Raw genomic sequence first — 7,500 nt, 5'->3', positions numbered from 1 at the left:
AATTAATTTCTCCCTCCTCTGGGTACATGTTTCTATTACAGCATATATCCCATTGCATGGTAATTATGGGTCCATTTATCTTCACAGCTAGACTATAAATTCCTCAAGAGCAGAGACTTTATCCCCGAAACACCGGGGCCGTCAGCACAAACCACTATACACTGATTTCTAATTAAATATCTTAATGGTATTTAATTATATGGTTAATTATAGATTTTATATAGATAGCCTCAGTTCTAGGGCAGTATTGAAGTTGAGACATACACCCGGGGTAACTTTTTACCCTCTTGACCAGCCTTCAGTCTACCCCAAGAACAACACCTTGTTGATGGTCACGGCTTTGGAAAAACGCTTGCAGAGCCTGGGCGGGGATGCACCTGTGCATTCGTGTCAGAAAGTTAATGCGCAGATGGCACCAGCTCCATGGCAGAGTTGAGGCTGCCCTCTCCCTGAGTCATTACGGGAGAAGGAAATTCTGTTCCACGGTATTCATGATTCAGTTCTTTAGAGCCACAATTCTGAGCCTTCACGAAGACCTGACATTTGGTTATGATCAAACAAATGCCAACAAACTACACAGTGCAATTGTTCACCAAATGCAATACTGAAGCAACGATTTTTAAACGACTCATCCGTACGTGATGCCGGACGACTTGTGTTGTGCATCTCCCCCCCTCTGGACAGATCTACATATCCGGTTTCTGAGGCTCTAGATGTGGCGACAAACTCTTAATTTTTTGTAAGGGCAAACTTTTTCAATTACAAACACGTAAGATCTCCCTGGAAGCAATTGGATAAAGAGCTAGTCTCCCTTTATATGCAGGGGATGCATTCCAAGACCCCCCAGGGGATACTTGAAACCATGGATAGTACTGAACCTTACATATAGTATGTGTTTTTCCTACACACATGTACCTACGATAAGGTTTAATTTACAGATTAGGCACGGTGAAAGATGAACAACAATAATCGTACAACGGAACAGTTACAGCAGTACATTGTAATAAAAGTTATGCGAATGTGGCCCTTCCCTCGCTCAAAATATTATTGTGTTGCCCTTACCCTTTTTCTTGTGGTGACAGGGGATGATAGAATGAGATGAGATGAAGTGAGGTGAAGGACGGGTAGCGTTAGGCTACCATTGACTTTCTGTTATCACAGGCATAATCCGCCTCCCGACCGTGGCTGACCACAGGTAACGGAAACCATGGAAAGAGAAACCACAGATAAAGGGGCCATACTGTAATGGGAAGTACAAGGTGTGGAGAATACTGATCGCTTCTGATTTACCAGTGACCCCAGCGAACATAGCGGAAGGCATGAAACTCCCTTTCTAGTCTCTCCACCTTCACCTCCAGTTCTGAGCACCCCTCTACCCATCCCCACCTCCTCGCTATCTCAGCAGTAACTGAAACCTTCGAGGCCTCGCGGGCTCAGGGCTGGGACACAGGATTGCTCAGACAGATTAGTGGTTATCAACGAGGAAACCTCAGCTACTCTTTCAGTCGATTTTCACGGATGACTTCAGGAACCTAACCCGGACTCTTGGTACTTTCATTATTGGAAGATGCCTTTCCAGTTGCCAACAACAGGCTTATCAAATAACCCATTACACATAACCCATTTCTAAGGCTGCCATGTTGCATAACTCATGGTGGGGAACCACATAGGAAAATAAATCCGCATGTCTCTTGCACGGTATACAAGAGAAAGTCCTTCATAATACGACGTGAGGTAGCTGACTCTTGTGGCGCATTCCTATATGACAGACAGTTGTTCATTTCGGCGCAGTTAGCACTTCTGCCCAGGAACAGATCTTTACATTGCTAATGAGACATCTGATGCATTATTGAGGTTCCCAAAATCTCAGGAAGTCAATGACTTGTTATACAGCTAGATTTGGAGTAACCAGTTCAAGATAAATGACTCTATTTGCTATCATAGAAGATACGCATCTTCCCAGGGAGACAAAGGGTCAATTAAAAAAGAAAGGATGAAGACATCTGGGCATTTGGTTCCCTTTGGGAGCTTATTAACTTCACAAACAAACATGCCTTTTCATTTTCAATTAGCAATAATTTTGAGATAGATTCATCTGATAGAGGACAGCACTAATGGGTTCAGAATCGGTCCCTCTGAGTATTGCGCTCTCGGTCAAAGGTTTTCCTAGATATCAAGAGAAAGACTGTCCACAGATTTGGAAGTTACTTACCTTTATGGGAGAGGAAGAGATAGGTGGTTATAGCTTCTCCAATCATAATTTTCATAATTGAAGTTGTCTTGCTCAACTTGGTAGGCCCATTGCTTCTTTGACAAGTCTGAAATGTCTAACAAAAAGAAGGAAGAAAAAGGAGAAGAAGGAAGTAGAGAGGAAGCAGAGAGAGAGAAAGGAAGAAAGAAAGAGAAGAGAAAAAAAATGGACCACAAATAAAAATGTTTAGCCATAAACTGCTTCGCACTTTTCATCTGGAGAATGTCATGAAATAGCAATGTTCCTCATTTTTCAGGCTTTCTCTTATTTGAAATATTTCTATGCGTTCATAATTTTCTTTTTAATTCTCAGAGAATCTTGTCTTTGTGACTTACGGTGTCAAGGTCTGGTGAGTCCCAACTCATCCATCTTTGGTTATAGAATAGTTGAACACTTCATTTAAAAAAAAAAAATTACGTTCTTTTATTTTTGAGAGGGAGAGACAGAGCGTGAGCAGGGGAGGGGCAGAGAGAGAGGGAGACACAGAATCTGAAGCAGGCTCCGACCTAGGGCTCAAACCCATGAACTGCAAGATCATCACCTGAGCCAAAGTCAGATGTTTAACTGACTGAGCCACCCAAGCACCCCCAGAAACAAAAATTTTTAATTTACATATATAATATATATGTTATATATGTATATTCTAATATGTATCTTATAAATGTATATATATATATATATATATATATTATATATATTTAATCTTTGCCCATTAGATGCTGAGTGTTTACATAATTTATGTTATTCATTCCTCACTTACTAGTTGACAGAGTCAGTAAGTGACATAACAAAGATTCAAAGTGAATACTGGCTCCAACCTCGGTCCCCAATCACCAGGAGATATGACCCCTATCAATTGGTTAGTAGTCTATGCATTTTACTAACTCTGTCAACTCAACCACATTACCTAATCTCAGAGAGACCAAGTTTTATCATATGTGACTTGTAGGTGGTAAAAGCTAGTCTACCATATTTTTATGAGGATTCCATAGGATAAAATGGAATAACATCCAACAAGTAGAGGCCACTTAGAAAACTTTAGTCCTCTTCCTTATAAATAAGACATTTGAAAATACGGAGCTTCTTACTTTGCCCCAAGCATCTCCCTCCATCTTGTTTCTCAACGGTTCTACTGAGAAAATAAATAAATAAATAAATAAATAAATAGATAAATAAATAAATAGGAGGTTGCTCTTTATGGCTTCTGAAAACGTTCATCTCAGTTCCTTCCACAAACGTGAACTCAAAGGCATGGAGGTAGACTTTGAAGAAAGTGTGCCTCAATTGCATCGCTAAAGCAGGTGGCCCATGACTCTAACTCTTCCAAAAGCCAAGTCATTCCTAAAGTCAGGAGTTCAATCAATGGACCCTGACTCATTGGTGGGTCGTAATATTCATTTCCTGGGTTACAACCAGCATTTTCTTAAATACAGTGGAACACAAAGGAAACCAAATAGAACTTGAAATATCAGTTTATTACACACAGATAGGAAAAAGAAAGTAAGTTTTGTTTTGTGTGACTTATTTCGGTTGTCTTTCATCTGTGCACACTACTTTACCATGTAATTGTCACTTCAACTCATCGGTGGTTTCTCGGAGGTAAATGTCACAATCAAGGGGCTCTTAAGGAATTTCTTTTGTAACTGAGGCTAATATAAATTGATAATCTCATATTAACTTGGTTCAGAAGTTGCCTAAATCTTTTTAGCAGTACTGATCCACCTGCGACGGAGTTTGAGATCCAAAATTAATTTATCAAAGGATTGGAATCCAAAGGTCCTAGAGGATTGATGGCTGGTATAGTTCTTGTCTAATCCATTTAGCTACCTAAGGGTGTGTCCTCGGTCACCTTAAGTCTGAAGAACTCCACCAAAGCTTTCTCGGCCAGAAATAGCCCTACTAGTACAGAACAAGTGAAATGACACCACAAGGAAGCAATTAGTCAAATCGATAGGGTGGGACATCTCTACAGAACACAAATCTGGATATCAGCAACAAGTCTATTGCATAAAATTTACAAAGGAGAAGGAGAGGGAGAAGATGAGCTGTAGAACAAGGGAGCTTTAGGGGTAAAACAACTAATGCAAAGACAGGACCCGGCTTGGATTCTGAACAATAAAAAGGCATGTTGAGGAAATCTGGGGAAAAATAAATATGGACTGGGTATTAGATGATTTTAAGGAACTCTCATTAATTTTGTTTGGTGTGATGTTGACATAGTGATTACAATAAAAGGAGAGAGCCCTTATCAGTCAGCAGTGCATACAGAACAGAGAAAAAGACATAACATCTGTACTTGCTTTTAAACCTCTGAGTAAAGAAGATGTGTACATGTGTGAGAAGGATTAGATAATAGAAGATTGGCTGAAAGTTGAAAAGTGTGAAAGTTCAGGGTAGATACGCAGAGGTTCGTTACACTATCTGCTCTACGTTCGCATTCATGTAACAATTTCCAAGATAAACAGTTAAGTGTAGTTAGCCCCAGCACAACAGAAACACCAGTGTAAAACTTCAACACTACAATTTTGTGCTGTCTTGTATAGCCATATACCAGGGGGACCCAAGACGGCATTCGCCAGGTTTTGTGCGCTGACTTTGAACGCTTTCCAAATGTGATAATCTGGTGCTCGTTATTTTTTTTTTTAAATAAAAGATCACATGCGCTGTTAGAAGCATCAAAACTCCATTCTATTCATCTTGGGCAAAATATTCCTCCCAGTACTGCTTTTTTCCTTGAAAGAGGAGGAGGGCAGACAGAGGCTGGGGGTGAGAGGTCGGGGAGGAGAAACAACCAGTGAGTTTTCCACTTTCGGGAGAATGGCAAGATCCTTGGGGAGACAGTAAATTGAAATTAAGGCTGTTCCAGGCCGTCTACAGGATATGCCTGCAAATGTAGACATATCTAAATGGTGAAAAAGTCTGTTTGTGCCCATTCATATGAAGTGAATGCCTTGTAATGTGCTCCAGCCCCTGGGAATGGTGGCTGGATTCAGGAGCGGAGGCCGGAAGAATGGGATGGATTTGACATAAGTACTTTTAAGTGCTCTGAAGGCTGGGCTGCTCCCTGTGGTTTAATAGCAAGGTCCACTGGGAGCTACAAGGAAGGAGCCGAGTGAATCCCTACAGCTTTTCGTTTTAAGGATAACAAATCTTAAAACAGGTGTGAGCTCAGAAAGATCCTTTTACTTCTTGTTTTTAGTCTGTTGTGGCCAGCCAGCTCTCTGTGTATCATTATCATTCCACAGAGCGAGGTCTGGGGTAAGGGAAGGGAGGAGAGGTAAGAGAAGCTGAATAAACAAAAATTGCTTCGAGTGACTAATATTCATTAAGTCCACTGGTCATGCGCTATGAAATTTATTAAACTGTGGTTTCCAAGAGAATGTATTAGTGGAGCTAATGAACACAAATAAAAAAGAGGCCTACAGGAAATGACTTCCTGGGCCTGGATGAGACTGCTGAGTAATGTGACAAGAGATTATAACTTTAAAAGCTCCTATTAGAGTCTAGGAGGCTGATTATTGGAAGGGGTTGCCCTCGTGGGGGAGGGAAGATAGGAGGGAGACTAAAAGTCCGACTCCTCCGAAAAAGGGGCCTGATGCTTTGCATTTATATTCATTAAGGAGGGAGGCTGTGTGCTGAAGGCCTCTGAACCCCTGTGCTGCCATCTGGTGGAGAAGGTACTCAAGAGGTCATAGAATACAGACGACAACCGCCATCTTTAAGACGTCAGGAATTTGAAGGTTGGCTTTACTGTTTCCTGAGTAATTAACCACTGTACATACTTTGCTTTAAATAGGGTACAGAGAGAGCTCATTCTGCTGTCCTATTCCATCTGGATCTTAGCAATTAACACTGTGTGGCCTTACTCGCAGTACTAGGCTAAGTTGTTACCCATCCTAAAGACGTCTGTTTTCATAACATGGTCCAGTTTCTCCAGGCAGAAACCTCGGGATTATCCTTGACTCTCCTCTTTCTCCCACACCTGTCATCCAATCCAACAGCAAATACTGTGGCCTCCCTAGTCACCGTATCCCAGGACTTCTCCTTATCCTGTCACCCTGATTTGAACTGTTGCCGTGTCTCTCCCTACATGCCTGCAAATAGCCTCCGAATGGCGGGCCTTGCCTCCAACCTTGCAGCCCGTAGGCTGTTCTCCACCAGTCACTACGTAAACCGTTAGAACCCGTTAGATCATTTCGCTGCTCTGCTCAAAACCTTCCGTGGCCCGTAAGCTCACTCAGAAGAAAATTTAAAGTCATACAATGTGTTTCAGGCCCTAACCGATCCGGCCCAGCTCCCTCTAACTTCATCTCTTATGCTTTCCACTCACTCAGTCTGGTCCAACCGCACTGGCCTCCTTGCCAGTCCTCAGAAAGGCCACACATCCCTGACTCAGCTCCCTTCGCCTGGAATGCTGTTTGCTCCAGACATTGGCATGGCTCTCTGTCTCCCGTTCTCCCAGGTGTCCTGCCAAAGGTTACCCTATCCAGGAGGCCTTCCACTCCCATTCTACATAAAATAATACCTCTTCCTCTTCCTTCAGCATTTTTATTTCTTTTCTTGGACTTATTTTATTAGCAGCATTTATCACCTCCTAAAATGTTATATATTTATGTGTTTAGGTCCTTATTCTCATCTTCCCCAAATCCCCTTACAATGGAAGTTCCATGGAATTAGGGATTTGGGGGGAATATAGTATACTTAACATAATTCGGGGTTTTTTTCTTTCCTGGCACTTCAAAAGCTGGCAATGCCAACCTGCTTATAATCATTAAAGACTCTTACTACCTATAAGCTCCGGAGAGGCAGGTATCGTGTCTGACTCAGTCCCCCTCTATTGCCAGTGCCGAGGACTGAGTCTGGTAAATGGTATACATACAATAAAACTGTGTGGGGTTTTTTGGTAGGTTTATTAAGCTGTGCCTTAGAAAGTATAGAATGCTTCACAAATTTGCCTGCCGTCCTTGCTCAGGGACCGTGCCAATCTTCTCTTTATCGTTCCAGTTTTAGTACATGTGCTGCTGAAGCAACCACAAGCAGCTTTTTAGTTAATAGCTTTATGTATTAAATTCACTCATTCTAAATATCTGATTCAATGATTTTCCACTCGGATTTTACGGAGTTGTACAACCAATTCCCCAATCCAGTGTTAGAATATTCCCCAAAACTCCAAAAAGTACACTCACGTCTATTTGTAGTTTATTCTCACAACACCCTCAGCCCCAGGCAACCAATGATCTGCTTCCGGG

The 7,500-nt window shown here is 41.8% G+C and overlaps 1 non-coding gene across 1 annotated transcript; it reads right to left on the bottom strand.

Annotated features, from left to right (window-relative positions):
* Nucleotides 1–7,178: 7,178 nt before the first annotated feature.
* Nucleotides 7,179–7,281, bottom strand: LOC132687020 (U6 spliceosomal RNA). The gene has a single exon (XR_009613961.1). It is a non-coding gene; the product is annotated as a U6 spliceosomal RNA (small nuclear RNA).
* Nucleotides 7,282–7,500: the final 219 nt, after the last annotated feature.

Source organism: Panthera onca, chromosome F1 (genome assembly GCF_046562875.1).
Source record: "Panthera onca isolate mPanOnc1 chromosome F1, mPanOnc1 haplotype 2, whole genome shotgun sequence".
Lineage (NCBI taxonomy): Eukaryota > Metazoa > Chordata > Mammalia > Carnivora > Felidae > Panthera > Panthera onca.
The sequence above is the reverse complement of the archived record's forward strand: the minus strand, read 5'-3'. Positions and strand labels throughout refer to the sequence as shown.